The sequence below is a fragment of the Harpia harpyja genome, chromosome 1, assembly GCF_026419915.1.
Source record: "Harpia harpyja isolate bHarHar1 chromosome 1, bHarHar1 primary haplotype, whole genome shotgun sequence".
Lineage (NCBI taxonomy): Eukaryota > Metazoa > Chordata > Aves > Accipitriformes > Accipitridae > Harpia > Harpia harpyja.
Window position 1 is genome coordinate 16386232 of NC_068940.1, and position 20866 is coordinate 16407097.

Consider the following 20866-nt stretch of genomic DNA (forward strand, 5'->3'; position numbering starts at 1 on the left):
CTGCCCTAGGAAGTGGTGCTCAGCTGGCAGAGGGTGTCCCCAAAAAGGGACCCCTCCTTGGCTATGGGGTGGTGTGACGGCCTCGTCCCAAGATGTCAAGATGTCAAAAGGGACACCTGTTACAGCAGGGCTTATGCTGGCACCCCTTAGTGCTTTGGCATTAATGGTGGGCATCAAAAGCAAAGAGCGCTGCTGTCTTCCTGACCCCAGGGCTTGCAACCCTCTGGCCTAGGTTGAAAAGAGGAAAATGTCTGGTGAATTGGGATGGCAAATTGGCGGTACGGGACTGGGAAGCGGGGGGCTGACTCCAGTGTTTGGCTTCTCCCCCACCTTGCTCCTTGATGGCCCATGCTGTTCTCTGGGCTTGTCCTACCATCACTCTGCCTTGAGTTTTTAGTCCACTGGTCAGAACTTGTTCAGCAACATTTTGATTTTCTAGATACATTCTCTTTCAAGTAAAAAAAGCACTTGTTTTTGTTTTTGTTTTTTTTACCAGAAACATACAAACTTCAACATTTTCCAGGGAAAGATTTCTCAGATCAGGGCTCTATCTTGTGACTTTCTGAGACACAAATCAAAATCTTGACCTATTCATTCCTAAATGTGAATGCTCTGATAGCTCTTTTGTCTGAGCATTTTCTAAAAGCTTTGGTTTCCTTCTAAAACACGATGATTTTGAAATCTAAGCTTTGGCGAAATAGAACTGTGATCTCCCAGCTCTGATATTTGGATTGCAAGCACTTCGATGGAGCGCTATGTCCTATGTGTTTGTACAGCACAGGGGTCTGCATCATACCTAGCACCTGCAGGCACCTCTAAACCACAAATTATAACTACTAATAGAAGTTTTACCTTTGCCTGGTGCTTTGGTCTCAGAAGCCTAAACCCGTCAAGCACCCAGATCTACTGTGTGGACAAAAGCAACAAAATCCCTATAGTATTGGGAGATTCAGAGCCAAATTCAAACATTGCCCTTACCTAGACATATAATCCCATCAGATCGTGAACCTTTGGCTTTGCCAATAGGGTACCTAACAGTGGCAGAACTTGTGCTAAGGCTGGATGCTTCTCCCACCCCATCCCTGCCTCCTTTTTCACCCAGCGTCACTTGGCTGTGCCTGCGGCTCTCATTTACTGGCACCAGTATTGTACAAGTTTCAGAGAAAGCAGCACCATTCTTTCCTCTCCTTTTCCTTAAACATTTAACATGTCACATCTGTGATTTTTCTAGCTCCAGGGTTTTTTGAGACAGGAATATTGAGGTTATCTTACTGATGTTGACAATACCCCACACATGGCAGAGGACAAGAGGATAAAACACTGGGAATGCTGCCTCTTCCCCCTTTCCCTCTTTTTTCACTTCCTGTAAACATACTGGAGAAGATTGTACTGCAAAGTCATAAATAAAGTATACTTGTCAGAAGCTATGGTCTTAAAATATTCTAACGGTTTGTTTGTGTTCTCTCCATAAATTGTTTATTGGTCAATATGGCCAGAACTTTCAAACATATCCTCCTTTGCAGATTGCTGATATTATCTCCATTCTAAATACTTTCATCTAGTATTGAGCTCTCAAAAAACTCTACCTTTTTTTCATTGATGAGAGATTTTTCTAATGCTGAACATTCAGATTATGCAGCATTACATTACCCTGTGTTTCTTATCCTTACGGAGATTGCTAGCATTAAAGGAGAACTGTATGATTGTTACTGAAGTTACTATCGGCAGTAGGGTCATGCAGCAGGGGGATGCTTTTTGAGTGGGCTCTATCTATGCAGTAAAGCAAATCAGAAAAGAAAAATCTCTGTATAAAATATCACTCAAATTTGTATTCTACTTCACTACATCATGTAAATGTTCTTCAAGTAACAGATTGACATTGTGAAATGGTACCCTGATGAGTAAATTATCATAGAAAGAAGTTCATCAAAGCAATGATTTCAGACATGTGTCTGAACAGCCCGTGAGCATACAGAACCAAAGATATCTCTTTAGCCAGAGATGACACCAATCATTAACATAGAAAACAGACTTTCTTCTAACTCTCCTGGAGCCCTGCAATGCAGGGTGTCTTCCAATAAAACAATCATCCTGCATAGGATGATATTTTAAATCAGAAGTTAGGTGGTTCAGTCCCCTCTTGATTGTTCCTAAAGAGGTTAAAGAAAGACCAATGGACTTAAAAACACTTTTAAATGCACGTAATGGTTGATAGATTGGATATTTACAGCTAGTAAGTCAAATATGTTATGACATTTGGTAATTGCTTCTTCAATAAATAACTCGATAAGTTCCTGGAGAAAAGAAGTTAATTTCTTTCAGAATAAAAACAGTTTTGGTCCACCAACTCTTTGAGGACAATTTGGTAGGTAACAGTAACTACATGGGAATTTTGATGCTCAGCAATCATTAAAAATAACAGGAACTTAAGTGTCCGGATCCTACAGTAGCTTCAAAAATCTTAGCCATGCACTGCTGGGACAATCCTTTTTGCCCACTGCAAAGGTATTAACACTGAAGCACTCGTATCTTAGAAAAGAAAGAGAACAAATCACATAAAAAACTATTTCAAATGGTTATCTATATGCATTTTACTGGTGTTTTACTAAATTGATACATGAAGAAGAAAACAAGTAGAACACCCTATAAGTTATTTTTGATACTACAATTACTGCTGTTTCAGCAAAACAAGGACCTTGTAGTCAAAAGGTTGATTGGCAACAGGATTAAAGCGGCAACAGATTTTAATCAAAATGCATTTTTTGAGGCTAGGAGTTTATAGTAAAAAATAAACACCTACCTGCCACACATCATTATATATGTTTATTCTGCAAAAACACCTATACAACCCAATAAGGGATTACAGAAATAATGCAATGGAGTGCCTTCTCCCAAAGGTGAGAAACGAATGGGATGGAGATAGCAAGTAGTTAGTAAGGAACAGTTAATGGCTATACTGGGTATCACTACTGTTAGCCATGGTTCATTCATTGCCTCACTAATAGGCACATATTTAGCAGTCATCATAACACAGATGAGTCTTAATGGGAGCTCCTTCCACTGCCCCAGAGCAGCATGACAGCAAGCAAGAGGGCACTTGAAGAGCTGGGGCAAACAGGCAAGGAGAACAGACAGGCAGAGAGAACAGACAGGCAGACTGACAACTCAGTGTTGAGCTGCTCTTTTTTCTTTTTCCTTTTTTTTTTTTTTTTGCCATTTCTCTTCTACACATCTGAACCTAACATCCAGTTCCTTAGTCCTTGACTTCATGTTGAGATGTACCATGCACAAGAGTCAGCACAACTAGCCCACCTAAAAGAGTGGATCCTCAACCACAGTTTATTTAACACAGTGCCCTTAGCAACGCCCATGAACTCACCCTAATGAGGATTAACCTTTCCAAAGTCTATACTACACAAGAAAGGTTTAGCCATGATTCGGTCCAGCATTTCTACATAATGGTTCCACTATGTATATAACCCTATTATCTACGACACATTGCTGACAGATGCCTTTCTCTTGGCATATTGATGCGATATAACCTGAAACTCCACACGCTAATCTAGGAGTCTGATTTTTTTACAAACCCCCTCCAATATCCTGTACTCACCCTGGAGATTTCTTGTGGGATCCAGCTGCTGTTATTCCAATCTCTATCTATAACCACAAACTGCTCTGCTTTCTGCCATGCTCATTCACAAGCCTGTGAAACAGTTATTGTCTTCTTTTTGTATTAGTCCCTCTCCAAGACAGAGCCAAATTCTATACCTGCCACCGATCAGATCTGTCCTTTTTTGTCTCTGTTATTTTATGAAGACATTTGTCATTTCTTTCTCTCTGCCTCACTATACAAATCCTCTGTTTTCTTGCCCTCCTGCAGCTTCTTCCTCTGTTCAGTCTCCGCCAGGTTTTGTTGCTATTATCATCATTTTCTCTCAACATGCTCTCTGTCCTCTTGAAGGCTGGTTTGACAGATCCTGTCTTGTCAACTGCTTGAAGGCTGATTTCAGCTCTTCCTTACAGCACTGTGCCTATGTGCCTCCTCCGCTACAAGTGCTTAGTGTGGAGCCTGTTCTACCAGGGCAATGTGTCTGCTCCTCATGGCCCTTCCTCGCAAGGACGGTCACAGGGACGTAAGGTGTGCAGGGCCGTGGGCTACAGGCGCTAGTCTGATAATGTCAATAGTTGACTGCTGCCTTTGCAATAGGCCTAGCAGCTCTTCCCCTTGTCATTATCAAGGACGTGCACTAGTCATTTGCCAGGATCTCCCCCGCGTGTCCATGGGATGCCCAGAAAAAAGGATGTTTAGGCTTGCTATCAGAATAAATTTACCAGCCTGTGCTCATTCCCCCTTGCCTTAGAGGCGTTCATGAGGAGCAGGCAGCCCTAATTGTTTGCATGGTGCCTGCCCTTCTCCATATCACTTTCTGAAGGAGACACAAGACTACAGCGAATCCATATGGGAAGCAGAAACAAACAGGCAAGTGCAGTGATTCCTCTCAGGAGATAGGGGAGTTGGTTGATACATGCAGCCCTCCTCTGACACTGAAAGAAACTGAGGGTCCAACTAAAACAGACATGCACCATTGATACACACTATTCCTAAACTTCCCTTTCTGGGGAGGCATTTGTCTGCCCCTCATAAGGCATGCTGATTTCCATCTTATTTCTTCAATCTGTTCCCTAAACCCATATATTTTTTGTGAAGCCTTAATATATTATACCTGCAGGTCAAGCAATACATAATATGTACCTAAATGGTTAATGCCCTCCAGATTATGCACGGATTGGAGGACGCTCAGGGCAAAACTTCAAATACTTTTTGCAGGGAAATGCTGCTTTTCATTTAGGAAGCTCCCCTTTCCAGAAGTCAGTCTCTTAATTCTCACTGAGAGTCAGCAGAACTTCACTTGCTAAAGCACTTCTTTCCTCTTCAAAAGTATCTTAAAATTAAAAAATAGACTAATTTCAGCAACGGGCTAAGCACACAGAAGGCACTCCATATATAATAATCTAGTGAGGTACCTATATTATTCTTAAGGGATTTGCCAACTACTGATCTACTACTGCTATTTTGATTTATGTTACAGCATGATTGCAATTCTAAATTAAACTCACACAAGCAAAGAAATTCATAGTTAAGCCTTTCACTCAATCCTTAACCTGCTTTGCTGTAACTAAGTTACATATTACAAGGGCTCGTAACTGTGTCTCGCAATACCTAGGCATGTAGAAAGGTTAATTACTGTATTGGGTTTGTGTGGCAAGGTTTTGGTAGTGGGGGTGCTACAGGGGTGGCTTCTGTGAGAAGCTGCTGGAAGCTTCCCCTACATCCAACAGAGCCAATGCCAGCCGGTTCCAAGATGGACCCATTGCTGGCCAAGGCTGAGCCCATCAGTGACAGTGGTAGTGCCTCTGGGATGATGTATTTATGAAGGGAAAAAAAACCTGTGCAACTGCAGCCGGAGAGAGGAGTGAGAACATGTGAGAGAAACAACCCTGCAGACCCCCAGGTCAGTGAAGAAGGAGGGGGAGGAGGTGCTCCAGGCGCTGGAGCAGAGACTCCTGTGGGGAAGACCATGGTGAGGCAGGCTGTCCCCCTGCAGCCCAGGGAGGTCCACAGTGGAGCAGATATCCACCTGCAGCCCAGGGAGAGAGGACCTCACGCCAGAGCAGGGGGATGCCCAAAGGAGGCTGTGACCTCATGGGAAGCCCGCGCTGGAGCAGGCTCTGCGCAAGACCTGCGGCCCTGTGGAGTGAGGAGCCCACGCTGGAGCAGGTTTGCTGGCAGGACTTGTGACCCCGTGGGGGACCCACGCTGGAGCAGGCTGTGCCTGAAGTACTGCAGCCTGTGGAAGGGATCCACGTTGGAGCAGTTCATGAAGAACTGCAGCCTGTGGGAAGGACCCACATTGGAGAAGTTCATGGAGAACTGTCTCCCGTGGGAGGGACCCCACACTGGAGCAGGGGAAGAGTGTGAGGAGTCCTGCCCCTGAGGAGGAAGGAGCCGCAGAGACAACGTGTGATGAACTGACCCCAACCCCCATTCCCCATCCCCCTGTGCCGCTGGAGGGGAGAGAGGTACAGAATTAAGGAGTGAAGTTAAGCCTGGGAAGAAGGGAGGAGAGGGGGGAAGGTATTTTAAGATTTAGTTTTTATTTTCTCATTATCCTACTCTGATTTGATTGGTAATAAATGAAACTAATTTCCCCAAGTCGAGTCTGTTTTGCCTGTGATGGTAATTGCTAAGTGATCGCTCCCTGTCCTTGACCCACGAGCCTTTCGTTACATTTTCTCTCCCCTGTCCAGCTGAGGAGTGGAGTGACAGAGCAGCTTTGGTGGGCACCTGGTGTCCAGCCAGGGTCAATCCACCACAACTACATAGACTCATTTTTTATCTTTGATTTGCTTCTGTAGGAGTCTAAAAGGAATCGTGTAGAAGAATTCAGCCCTGGTGTGCTCTCAACTTGAAAATGGTTAGCACCTCTTGGGCTACATTGTTGGGTGCTGCATAGTGCAGCAGGGCAAACCCTACGCAGTTTGGTGAGTGCTTGCTCCACTGGGTATCTACATAGAAGCATGAAGGGCTTCAGTCCTTCTGAAAAAAGTGAAATAATTTACAGAAAGGCCCTACTGAGAAACAAATCCACATGTTCTCCCCAGAGGCCCCACGGCAGCCCTAACCAGCCCTGTTCCTTCCCTCTTTGGTGAAGACATGGACGTGAACTAAGGGCTTGGACCCATGAGAGTACCTCAATACTGTCACTGTCAGAAAAACCAGGAGACGACACAAATGGCAAAAAGGAGAAAATCAAGAGAAAAATTCAGAAGGCAGTACTGTAACCTGAATACCTCAGTGTTTCACTGATTCTGGCTTAAGCTTGGACTGGTTACCATTTGGGGTATCAAGCCCTGCATGCTCAGGCTTTTGAAGAACTATTACAAAACCAACAGAGACAAACATTTTAAATGTACAGAACGCATTTGACAGCATACCTTCACCTTGAGCATCTGAAATCCCTTTAATTTATTTCTTAGCATATAAACTATACTTATGCTTTTCAAAGCCAAACAATTAGTTTAAAAATTGGAACCTCCTGTGACTGCATGAAATGCTTCTTTCATCCATTCATTCTTTAAATGAGGACCCGGGTCAACTCCTTCACAACAGTTACCATTTCTCAAGTCTGCAAACTCTTTTCAAAGGTGGGCTCCATCTTTTGGAATACCATCATGACACGCTTGGTAGCGTTGTAGCTGGTGAATTTTAAGTGTTTAACTTTCAGATGAAACGTATGTAACTATGTTAAAAATTCCTGTGAAAAAAGTAGGTCTTACACATGCGTTGCAGCCAGTTTTCACAGTTCTATCCTTTTTTTAATTACCCAAGGCATTCTGATTACAGAGCTACAAAGTAATCTATTTAAAACTGGGTTTTACAGTGATCCAATGGGCACAAAAAGCATAAGGAATTAAGAAGCATTTACTTCTCTTCCCCTTCTTCTTATATTGCCAAATATATTTAAATCAAACTTGTTTTAAAAACAAATATTCCCAGGGTAAGGACTTTCATATCAACTTCTTGTTGTTTCTGCTGAATTAGAAACCTCTGGCAATTTTTTCCCAATGAAATGTAAATGATGACATATCGTTAACTAGCAGCATTACACCACTAAAATACTAAGACACGTCTTGCTTGCCTCAAACTTCCCTTTCCTGAAGTGCAATGCCTTAGAGGCAGCAGTGTTTAAATGGTACAAAGTACTCTACTACCACCAGCCTGAATCTTTATTTAGGAGAACAAGCTGCACATTCTTCCCTGCCAACGCAGTATATGGGCATGTTCGGCTCCTCCATAAAACACACTCATACACTATTACTGTCTAAAACAAGGTACAGTACTGACATGACAGATTCATGTTCCCAGCTGTGACATAAGGGCTCTTTGACAATACCACAGTGAAAGCCCTATTAAGAAAACATGTGCCGGACAGTGCATCTGATGCAGTTAAATGCTATAAAAGATTTTCCAGGTGTTAATGAGTTACATGAGCAGAATGAAAATGAGATGGATCCGTGCGCTTGGAAATTCTCAAGAAGCAGGACTCAGGCTCTCAGAGAGACAGACAAACAGCGCTTTATAACCATCCCTGGCCACGCTCTGCACCTGACCGCGCGAGGTGATGAGCGACCCTGACTATTCACTGGGGGAACTGTTCATTGAGGATCGTTTGCATGGGAAAAGACAGACTTTCATGTCTTCCTGCAGTTTACTGCATCCTTTTTACTTTGCTCTATTTGTGAAAAAGCACTAGCTATTTTCCCCTTTTTATGCTTTTCTTTTTTTCCTAAAGAGAAGGAAAACATTATGCCTGTTACTTCATTTCTTGTTCTTAGTTTTATGAGGGATTCAGCTTGACCCAGTACAGATAAGAAACTGTCATTTAACCCATGCTGAAGTATCACTACTTACAGTTTATGCTTTTAAAGGACAGAAATACAGCCTTTTGCATACTTTGAAACAGCAGTGGTTGAAATTTTTCAAGTCTGGGGCTTAAGATATATTCTCTTAAGCTATGTATAAAGTCATATGTATGGGCTGCCCTGAAAATTTCAACCACTGATATTTCAGAGTATGTGCATACATTAGTTTGCACATCAGGTATCTACAGTAGAATTGTTTATTCATTTCGTCTGTTGACTTGATAAAAGATTGTTTCATTTCTTTTGCATGTGTGAATTTTATGGTTACTGTCCTTGAGGAGCTAAGTTTTGTTTTATCTACATATGACAGGTACAGCGTGGGAAGGCTGCAATGCAGATTTTTCCATGCTGTTGTGACCACAACCTCAGTCTTAATCCTGGCATACAATTGTATCTTGGAAAAAAAGATAATTTTGTCTCCATGCTAATTCCAGCCTGATTTTCCTTAAAGGGGAAGCTCCCAGTAATACAAGAACCAATGGAGAGTCTCCTCTCAGAAATTAATTTAGACCCACCTATTTTATTTCCCACAAAGACAAGTCAGTACTATTTTATCTTTCATTTCCAATCTAATATCCCAAGTCCTCTTCCCACTCTTCCCCCACCCCAAGAGAGTTACTTAAATTAACTTGGAGAACTAAATTTTCTTAAACGTGTAAGACTAGGCGGAGAGAATGAGCAAACCGATCTAACAGCACATTGACACAGATTCTTGAAATTCATGTCTTAAGGGTTAAAATTCCTCTAGCTTGCCAGGTGTTCTGTGCAAATGTTGCATTCATACAATGTAGTATCTGACCATTTAACCATATGTCAAACAATCTCTGCTATGACAACCAGATGTAGACATTGCCATGGAATGAAATTATCATTTTATTAATTACCCTTTAATTAGTTGATACAGCAGAGAACATGCAGTAATTTAGTCATAATTGGCCTGACTGAGACTCAATACTTACAGGGATGGAATCTGTTTGTGAGACTACTTGTTATGAATAACAATTATGTCTGTGACAATGCAATTTTATTACGAAGATGTACTGTGCATTTCAAACAACTTTTAGGTATAAGATAGTATTCAGGGTTTAACTACAATTTGATGGCAAATGTTTTCCTTGAATAGAAGTGTATAATCCTCTGTGTATTTTGCTAAACATGTTATAACAATGCAAGGAAGACCTCTTCCCAAACTTACTGTGGTGGCTAGAGCGTGGTTTTGACGCATTTTATTACAGAAATGAGAAGCCGCTTGGTAAATTTTGTATTTGAAAATGTAGGAAAAAGCACTTCAGACTTCTCTCAAAATCTTGTTTTTGGTCTTCAAATTATTCTAGAGTTTAACGTGGTATTTGTGTAAGGGGTACACTATGCAGATTTTTAGAAACATTCCCTCAGAACATCACAAGCACAAACTTGAGCAGTGTCTCTTACGCGATCACTCGATCACTACACTTTTTGGATTTCTGTAAGAAGAGTAGAACATCCTTAGGTTTCTCAGACTAGATAGGTGCAAATAAAGTTAGTAACATCCCCTCTAGACTGTACTAGTAAGTAAAATGCCTTGAAGAAGTCTTTTCAGTATAGCTTGGAATTAAATCAGGAATACTCTTCACAGACAGAATAGTGAGTATCACTGTGGTAGGACAGAGCACATTCAACAGCTTAATAAAAATGCTTGTAAAGTGGATCTTAACATTGGCCCTTACATACCCAATTGTTACAAGGTTTTTATACCATCATTTTGGACAAAAGTCTGGAGGCACCATTCTGTCCTTGCTCTTCTAAACTCTGTGACCTGAGCGAAGACTGCAGTGTTTTAGATTAGTTTTATACTGTTAGACAGTCAACATGCCTCGTGTTTTCTCCACTTGGCTTTCCACAAAAATCTCACAAAGTGCAGGTCAAAACCTTCAAAAAACTCAACTTCAACAAAATATAACAAATTGCTTCACTTTTCAGTGTTGAATGAAAGCTCTCTCTTTGTTTTTTCGGTAATGGGTAGCTCCTAGCTTTCTGCATGTGCAGTGACAGAAAATTACACTTAACTGAACTTCTTTTTAAACCTTGCCCAATTCCAGCACATTTACTTATTTATTTATGATGGATGGGCAGGCTACATGGATGTCTCCAAGCCAAATTAATCTTTCATATAACTACTTGAAAGTCAAGGAAGTTATATGAAAGATGAGTCTGTTTCGTTTACAGTTAGACTTTGGGTAATCCATTTACTTTGCTCAAATGACTATGGACTACTTTGTAAGTTTTCTTTGTTTTAAATAGAACATCCTGCCATCCTTTCTGATAATTAATCCACCTATTATGCTTCTTTATCATGAATTTATATATACAAAAAAACATGCTATATAGGAAAGAAAAACATTTTTTGCCTATGGTGCCATCTTCCAGTTAATATCAGTAAGTCATATTCTATTCCTTGTACGTGCATCTTGCTCGACAACTTATAACCATCTCCAGTACAAATACACACAGGTTGTATTTTCCTGCTGTGTCACAGGGAATAGCTAATACAGCGTAACAAGAGATCATTTCATTAGATTACCATGAAAGAGTCACCACTGCAAGGAACTCGAGTTGAACGGGGACACAATCACAGTGTTAAAAACTCAAAACAGTTTACCATTAAAACCTTGTGTGCCTGCTTGAAAAATGTCTTAGAGCAGCACAAAAGCTGGCACCATTAGCTTTCATCCCTGCTGAGTTGGCAATAAAGTGCACACATAAGTAAAATGCATTAATTGGTATTAGTCAATCTAGTTAAGATGTTCATTCTCCAGGCATCTTCAGATTTCATTTCCATAAAATAGGATTTCTTTAAGTCTCATAATTTGATTTTGTCCAGACCGAAATGATGTTGACACAGTGGCAGCAAAAGCACAATTACACCCCGGCTTTACAAAGGTGTTCTCTATCTAAATAGACCGGGACCCACGTGCTCCCAGTCTCACCAAGGGGAAAAAAAAAAAAAAAAGAAAGAAAACCTGCGGAAGAGGAAAAAGTGATACATTTTCCTATCATTTTCCTATCGCTATTTTTCCTCCCTTTCCCCCGTATTTTTCCAACTGTGCACTACTGATTACTGCACTTTAAGATCAGAATGAACAATTAACTGCCTAATTATTCCAGTCACACCAAGCCACAATGAAATCTTTATTCAGTGTTTACAGCAATCTTTGGCAGAGACTGTCTTGCTGTTTTTAAACCAAGAAGAACTGCTCCCTTTGGCTCCCCTCAGCATCAGCTGCCTGGGTTTCAGAGCTGGATGCCAATAATCAGCCTCCTTTTTCTCTTCCAAAGTGGCTATTTTTTTTTTTTAAGGGTGAAAAGACCTATTCTCATCAACTCCCCATATATTCTGCCTGATTTATGTCCCAGCCCCTGGGTCTCTTCCTTCCGTATCTTTTACCATTTGTGCCCCCCCCGCACCCCCTCCGCGCCGCTCCCGCAGCGCCCGCCGAGTCCCGGACCCCCCGGACCCCCCCGGGGAGGCGGTGGGGGGGAAGCGCTTCTTCCTCAGGAGCCCCGGCGAGACGAGGGGGCTGCGGGGGGGGGGGCGGAGGGGGGAGTTTCTAGCTCCTGCTGTGCAGCCCCCCCCCTTTTTTTTTTTCCGATAGGTTTTCCACTTTCTGCAGACACCCCCCCCGCGGCGGCTCCCCGCCGCCTCCGCCCCGGGAAAGTTGGAGGGAGCCGCTCCGTGCCCCGGGCGGCTCCTTTTGCCCCCCCCCCCCCCTCCGTCTCCCCGACTTGCTCCCGGATCCCGACAGCGACCCGGGACACCGGGACACCCCCCGGCCCGGCCCGGCCCGCCCCGCCCGGCCCTGCCCGCCGCGGCAGTGCACCTGCAGGGGGGGGGAAAGATTGTCCCAGGCAAACTCCAGAGCGACCCGGTGTGGGCTTGCTCCGTCCCTCACCGCCTCTTCCTCGCCCTCCGATTGCGGCTGGGCGGCGAGGGGGCCGGGGAAAGGAGGAGGAGGAAGAAAAAAAAAAAAGGATAAATAAAAAAAAAGAAGAAAAGGAGAAGAAAGAAAAAATGAAGAAAAAAATGAAGAAAAAAGGAAAGGGGAAAAAAGAAGAAAGAAATAAAAGCAACACAAATAAAGAAAAAGACGAAAGGAAAGAAAAAGGGGAATAAAAGAGGGGGAAAAGGAAAAGAGCAGAGGGAAAAAGTCCCCGAAGGATAGGACGGGTTTACCTTGCAGCGTGGAGGAGCTCCCGGCTGCCTTCCCGGCGATGGGACTTCCCTCGTCCGCCGGGTGCGCCCCCCACATCGCCGGCCCCCCCGCCGCTCCTTCCGCAGGGGCCGCGCCGGGCGCCTTCGCGCAGCGCTGCCGCTCGCTGCTGGCTCTGGCTGCGGAGGGAGGCTGGGGGGGGGGCGGAGGAGGAGGAGGAGTAGGAGGAAGAGGAGGAGGAGGAGGAGGAGAGAGGGGAGCCCCGCGGCCGCCCCGCTCTCCGGCGCTGCCCCTGGCTCCGCTGCCCGTGAATACCGCGGCGGGTCTAACGCTACCGCGGGGACCTGCGGAAAGCGATTGGTGCCGCCCCCGCTCTCCTTCCCCGGGACCCCCCCCCAGCTGCTGCCCTCGGGCAGCTCCCCGGCTGTGGGAAAAGCAGCCCCCGTGTCTCCCCTCTCTGCAGGGCTTTCTACATCTCGGGGGGATTTCCAAACGCGCCAGGCGGGCTGGGAGAAAATGGGCTGCTGGGGTAGACCAAAAGTAACGCTGGAGAGACGAAGCGTTGCTTTATTTAACAGAAACGGTATGGAGATGAAAGCTGAATTTCTTTAGAAGGCTGAATTTTAGTTAATAAACATCCTGAGACTAATGTCAGAGCTACTTTTATGGGGGTAAACAGTACAGTTTCCTGGAGGGTTTGTGTAAGACTTTGGAAAAACAACCAAATAATAAAGGGCTTTTACATCCACTGTTAAAGATCATTTTAGTGTTCATAAAAGCTGCCAGACTTGCTGAAATACTCCCTACCCACAGTACAACAGCAGCAAAGGCAGCAGCAGGACAAGGCATCCTCTCTGCCTACCAATTCGCCTCAATCTCGACCTGAAGTAACTAGGAGGGCAGATATTTCTTGTACCGTCCCTGTGCTAGCCTTCATCTTTCTGCACAGTGTGGGAAGGTAGCAAACTTGTACCAACTTTGATGACACGTACGTGTGAAAGAGATAGGGAAACTTGTCTGCTTGGGTACGAGAAGGTTATTACCTCTGTAATAGCTCCCTGTAGTGATAACTTCTTTCTGCTGCCAGCACAGAGCCCATTCCCAGTCTCAGTTAAATTGGTAAATCTCAAGCAACTCCACCAAACTCAGAGCAGAGCTGTGCCCGAGCAGTCTGTGGCCAAGCCAGTGACTGGCAGTAGGAGACTCTAAATCTCATTATCCATTCCTTGGGATGCTGCCAGTCCCTCAACAATTAGATCTTGAGATGAAGATTCAGATTATACAGTCAAGATTTGTTGTTGTTTTTTTTTTTTCTCTCCAGATTTGCACTAATGATTATTTGCAGAACTAAGGTCACACTGGCTGGTTTTCTGGCCCCACATTTTTCGTATTAACGATAACATAGTGATTTCCGCATTACAAAAGAAAAAGGGCATTCAAATCTCTGGAGAGAAGTTGTTGGAAGTTTGCATGCTGGCAAAGTGCCCAATACAAATGATGAATTACAGCTATGATAAATTAATACTTTGATGTGTTGGGAAGCAATACAATGTTCTCCCAGTTTCCTCTATTGCATGTTCATCTTTGGGCTCCTCAGGCTGATTGAACATTTTTAGTGCAACATTCCAAGGAAGCAGAAATGGCTCTCGTCAGCATCGCTGGTCAGCATCAGAGACTCAGCACGCTTCTGATAATGATAAAGCAAAACATGCCCCTCAGTACCACTTTTCCCCGATATTAGGAGAGAATACTTGTAATAACATCCTGGAAAGTTATCAGTACACCATTACTGCTGGGAGTCTGATTACAAGAGCAATGACCTGTCCCTAGAACTGAGGTGGTTACTGAATCAGGGTGTAATTTTTTCTAAACTAGGATTTTATTCACAATACTTGCTTCTTGCAGTGTATGTACACATCTCTATTTCTCTGCTTCACTATATAGTATACTCAGAATATGTCTGATTATAATTTAAAAGGCTAAACAGATGCCACTTGAAAAGTTTGCATCTCAGGTTGAGTGTAGTCTGTGAGTTTGGTTTTTTTCTCCCAAGTTGGAGTGCAGTAAGGGAAAAAAAATTAGAATGAAATACATATGACAGCTTTAATGGAATGGCGACTGCAGTGGATGCTCTTTGATTATTGCTTATACCACAGCACCATGAAGATAAAATGCAGATACTGTCTATTGTTTAAGGTTATAATTTAGGATTAATATATAGTACATAATGCAGCACTCATATATGACACAGAAAACCCAAAAGAATTCTATGATACACAGAACGAGCACTGGAAAAAATCCACACATTTAATACATGAGCTCCTCAGTTTCACATATACAGCCGAACAGGTTATCCAAACATTGTGCTTACTAAAGCAGATGTGGCTGCATACTCTAATTTCTGCCTCATGTGTAGTCTTCCTTCACAGGGACACATTTCAGTAATGTGCCTGTGACTTATCTTTTCTAAGAGCTGTTGTGTGACATACAGTAAAATAGGAGGAACTTAATTTTCACTGAGTGTCTCGTGCTCCCCCCCTAGTACAGGGCTGAATCATACAATCTGAACAGTGCTCTTCCATGCCTCTGAAATCAGAGTTGAGAGTACATTGCAAAGAATGTGTCCATCAACTCACCTGTCTCAACATTACGTGGTTTCAACCACCAGGCTTTTTCAGGAAAAATGAGAGACGTTTTCAAACGTTCACATGCAGAATGCACATATTATGTACAGAACAGGTGGGTGAAGATGTATCTTGCCTAATTCCTCAAAACCAAAAAATAAAATTACAATTTTAAACTAAAGAAACTGACCCTAACTCTCATACCTTACATGAACCATAAAAATCAATTCTTGAATACAGAACATTTTATTAAGCACAGTTGTGATTAAATGTCCTTACATGAAAGGACTGAATCTTTTCTCTCCAATACTTGATGTTCTCCCTGCCACCATACTATACATAATGCTATAACCATACAAAATAGAGTAAAAAATACTAAAGAATGCAGCATGCTGAGTGGTTTTAAAATTTAGAGGCTTTCCAACAGATGAAAGAAACATTTTGCTGTCACTGTTTGAACAAGAGAATATTGTATGCTGCAAGCTATTTACACTGTTATCCTACAAGGAAAACTTGGAAGAAGCAGCATTATATATGGATATTGCTTATGTGTTCATACAGTTTTCTGTCTTGCAGGACTGAAATGAGGAATGAGTTACAAGTTACCTAAATGACAGAGGTGAAGGAACAAGAGACGAGAAAGCTGAAAAACAACTATTTTCCACTTTTGTGTTGTCATTTCATGTCATACAGCAGCTTTTATGTTTCTGTCTTATACCTCTGCCTCACTTCATCCAGCTCTGTTCATGATTCTTCTGACAAAAAAAAAAGTTTTTGGATTTTGCAAATGTGGGATGTGTTGCGGTATCACTTTACAGATGGCTAACACGAAACACTCATTCTTTACAAATACTAGAACCAGATATTTGCACCAGGAAGCGTTGCATGAATCGATACGATGTAGATTTTGTTGCACCTTCATGGCTTTTTCAAATACTGGGTGCTCATTTAACCATTGATTTGCTTTTGCAGTTAATCATGACCTAAACTGTATTGGTTTTTATTGTGCAATAAATCATGGCTTTTCAAAACACAACAATTTTTAAGGGCCCTACAGAGTCTATTTGAGAAAGGGAAAAGGTGAATATTAACTAAAAAGAATTCCACATCCCAAATGATAAAATGAGGCCATCACCCAAAAGGAAGAAGTTTCCAAAGCAATAAACCAAAACTGCACATTGCTGAAGAAGTGACGTATAAAGACAATGCATATATAACAACAAGAATGGTGAAAGGACTACGTACGGTCATAAAATTCACATCCACCTTTGTAAAATGTTACTAAACCAGCAATAAGAATAGCTTTCAAGTTGTCATGTCCACAGGCAAGAATACCAGCTCTACTTCTATCCAAGAAAGCTCAGAATGTCACATGCTACAATGGTGAAACTACTAAATGCTATAGAGTCTGTTTAAAAAGTGTGCGTGCACACGAAATCCAGTGGAGAACTTAAAATGACAATAGCACAGCAGAAGCAAAGACACCACATGCATGTACCTTGGAACCTGTCATTCAACAGGCTTCAAGACACTACCTTCTCAGTCACATGCCTTTCTTTTTGCCTCCACTCTCCTTTTCTTCCAAGTAACCCGTGATGAGTCCCCAGGCCTAGCTCAGGACAAGGGCCTGAGTTTTCATCCTTTTCAGGGGTTTACCTGAGCTTACCACTGCCAGGCAAACTTTGTACAGGTCTCCTCCCTCAGAACTGTGTGTCTTTGCTTCTTTCCTTGTTTTGCCTTCCTTAGTCACTTAATGCAGTGACTTAGCTTCTATGTTGCTTATGTAGGGTAGGGGAAGGCCAATCTGACAAGGCTTTCTTCTTAGTCACCTTCTCTTCTATGTTAGTTAAAAAAAACTGTATTCAAACATATATTCAAACTTACTGGCCATCTGGCAGCACAGCCTCGTTTTGGAGTATTTCCTGCTCTTTAAAATAAAACCTTTGTTTGTCTCTTCCACATCTTCTTAAACCTAATTCTCAGTTTATCATTTTAGTCTTGTTTTACTCTATTGTTTCTTTGAAGGGATGTAGGATTCGGCATCTTCTTTCTCAATGGCTGTCCTTAGGGAATACACTGAATTGAACATGGACTGAATTGAACATGGACTATTTCTGCCCAAAAGACCATCACCATGGTCTACTCCATCAGTATCTTCAGGAGAGTAATTTGTGGTCTGGAGCCACTGAGGAAAACACTGCCTTTTCTCCTGCTGACAGATGCATTAGCTTTTTCTTCACACTGAGGCTTTAGAACTTCACAGCAGTGCCAGGGAATCCCAAGAGTAGTAGTAGTCAACTTTAAAGCTCTGGACTTTATTAGTTTAGTTTGAAACCTTATTTGGTTTCAAGACAGCAGCAAAAAAGTTCACAGAGTCCTACCCACATCTGAAAATTTCATCCCAGACAGAGGGCACCATGAGGCATGCATGGCTGAAGGTCTCAGAGGGAGCTGCCAAGGAATTGCTGTGGCACCTTGGCCTTGTCCTGGCCTCCGCACCATTTCAGTTTGCTTACTTTTATCATATGGCATGTGGAATTTCCAAATGCAAGATACATGCAACTGTATTATTACAATTTTACTTACTTTTAACAATTTTTTCTCCAACAATGTTTCTTATGGAATGCTGACAAGCAGATTTTCTGCTCTTCCAGCCATTTAGTAAAACAATTCTGAATACCTCTAACTGCACCAGTTAGGCAAAAGGATTGAATTATTTGCTGTGCTATCTCTACCGCAGGTTATGATGTGTGTGCTATGGACAAACCACAGGTAGTATGATGGCTGGTATACAAGCAATTGTCAAATTGCTAGCTACACCCTCGTGTGCAGTGAGAGGTAGGTAATGAAGGATTGTCTTCTCCCCATGCATGATGACAGGGGCTAATGGGAAAGGAATAAGGTGAAGAAGGAAAAACACCTCAGATCTCTCTATATGAATATTAAAAGGAACAGGCTTCTATTGTCAGAACTTAAGACAGTGACGTCTGTGTTTGGGCTGCTTTGCCTGATTGCACTGAATGTCACAATACAAAATGCAGCATAATTCTGATTGCCCAGCACTGTTCATGTTCTCTCTATGGGAACTGGGCAGTGATTTTTCTTTGAATACATCATTTACAGCTTGCTACAGTGATTCTGCAAAGTCAATACATATCTTTAGCACAAAGCAAAGAATGAAGGGCATTATGGAGAAAGAGAGAAAGATACTACAGTGACAGAGAAAGATGAATTCCATTGCACAAGCACATTACGGGTTCCATTCATAGGAATAAAATTACTTTTTTTTTTTTTCAAACACAAAGTATTTTTCAAAATGCATGTAATATGGTTATATTTAAAAAGATCTTGTGTGCAGCTTACATGCCACTACTGACATAAACTCTCTGGCAGTGAGTTACCATATGATTATCTATTGTGCAAAGAAGATCTATTTATTGATTCAAGTCACATATATTTGCAAGGCAAGGTTTGTAGACACAGGTAATATTTTTTATTAGACCAACTGATTAGAATGGAAAGACAGATCAGGCACACAAGCCCTTCCCAGAGCAAAAAGTGGTCTGTTTTTTTCCTGAGGTACTCAAGCTGGCTTCATAAAAGATGTTATTTCTCCTCACAAACTTAGCTTCTGTTACAGTCTTAGATCACTGTGACTGTTACAATGCTGCTACTTATGTAATTATAAAATACCTATCTGGGAACCTGGTTACTCCTCTGCATTATTAATAGTGTCTGACATGTTTTCACTACTGCATTGGGAATACATTTAGTCAAAATCTTCTCCTGACCACCTGAAGTAATCAAATTGCAGCCTACAAGTGTTGAGGAAGTTTACGGAAAGTAATTTTCAGCCACAGGGTTTAAGCTGTGCTAGACGTAGCCTGCTAGAAAGCAGTTACATCCCTTGGACTTGCAGTAGGTATACCCTGTCACTCCTGTGTCTTAGTTCCACAGATAACAAAAAGAGTTAGCAGGTGACCTGCCAGCTTTATATTTGCCTCTTCCTTGTGATCACTGCTGTTGCAGGGAATGGCTTGGAGTCCGTGTTTTCTGAGTGGACTTTAGGATTAAATAAGGAATAAATGAAAGATAAGCCAGACAGGGCCCTCAGTCTCTTGTCCTGATTCAGGTAAGATTTAGGATTTTCAATGGGTGCTTGACTTGAGCTTCAGAAATCCACCTCATTTTTGGAGAAACATAGCATCTTTTTCCTCTTGAAATCTACGTAATAACCTCTTAGTAATTTCGTTGCAGTTCAGAGGGTTCTTATTAGCTGTGCTCCTTCACTGTTTTTCACATGTGTTTCTTCTGGACTTTGGTTGTGCTGAGGGCCAGAGGCAAAGAGCTCAGGGATCTCCTGAACAGAGTCACCTGCAAGTCCTGTCCAGCCAAGGGCAAATGGTCTCACAGCATGTGGATACATGTCGGTGAAGAGCGCAGACATCTCTCGGTGCCCCTGGAGCCTCAGCGGTGGCTCTGAGGGGAAAGCTCTGCACCAGAGATGGTTGGTTTTCTCTGAGTGGGGAACAGAGCACGGGAGATCGCTGGGGGACAAAAATGGGTGCGTTGGACTTCTCTGCAGAAATCCCCCTGCGTGGTTTGAAGAACGCTCACTGACCTGCTGTAAGCAGTGTAGTGTGAACAATGCCAAACTGTCAACTACATCAATAAGGAGAAGTTTTAGTCTCATCTCGCCCCTTCGCAATCCCCACTGACAGGCAAAAATTGAACATGTCCTTAACACTAGAAGAGAGAAATCTATTTTGTAGTGTGCTACAGGCATGATCTAGACAAATTGCACCTATATTTTATTTGAACCCATCACAATACAACATAACAAGGCATTTCAATTACCTCAACAAGCTACCAATACAACTTTATCATTTCCATTTTTCATCCCTTTTCTCCAACTCGGCGTTTCTTCTATATATCACTGTAAATCTCATCAGTCCCAGCCCAGTTTAGGCTAATAAATTTCAGTTACCATCTCAAGCCTAATGAAAAGGGGAAGCTTGCAGTGAAGAAAGCCAAAGGCCCCAGTTACTGCCTTGGGCCTCGAGCTCACCCGTGTGAATGGGGAAGTGGACGGGCTCATTCATCCCCGCGAGCTCAGAGGGCTATGGAGCAGAGAGAGGCAGAGCCGTTGAGTCCCACTGCAGTAAGCAGGGCTGCAGGGTCGCGCCACCCCCAGGAACAGACCCATATGTCCCCCTTACGCAAAATTTAGGCCATGGTTTGAAACACGCCATGCCAGAGCACAGTCTTAGTTGGCATACGTAGAGCCCAAAGACAGACCAGAGCTATGCATGCAGGTCTGGGGTGATGTATTTAACCACAGTAACTTTTGTGGTCTTCTGGCATGCTATTCCTGTCTTCAAGGAGGGGGACAAGTTTAGCAGGAAAACAGTTATTTGCATATTAACTGGAAATGCACTGAGATCCCAACAGACAGAGCGAGAGGAAACTAATTTTGTACCATAATTATGTTTTTTCTAAAAGACAGTGATAAAGCTTAAGGTTTTCAAAGATTTTATGGATACACAGAAGAGGCAAACAAGCTAAAATAAT

General features: G+C 42.6%; 1 protein-coding gene across 1 annotated transcript in view; it reads right to left on the bottom strand.

The window, feature by feature from the left end:
• The window catches only part of CDH20 (cadherin 20), a 121241-nt gene extending 108357 nt beyond the window's left edge, over positions 1 to 12884 (bottom strand). Inside the window, exon 1 of the mRNA XM_052780892.1 lies at positions 12695 to 12884. The gene's annotated coding sequence lies outside the window, so the exon portion shown is untranslated. The remainder of the gene's footprint in view (positions 1 to 12694) is intronic.
• Between the last annotated feature and the right edge of the window lie 7982 nt (positions 12885 to 20866).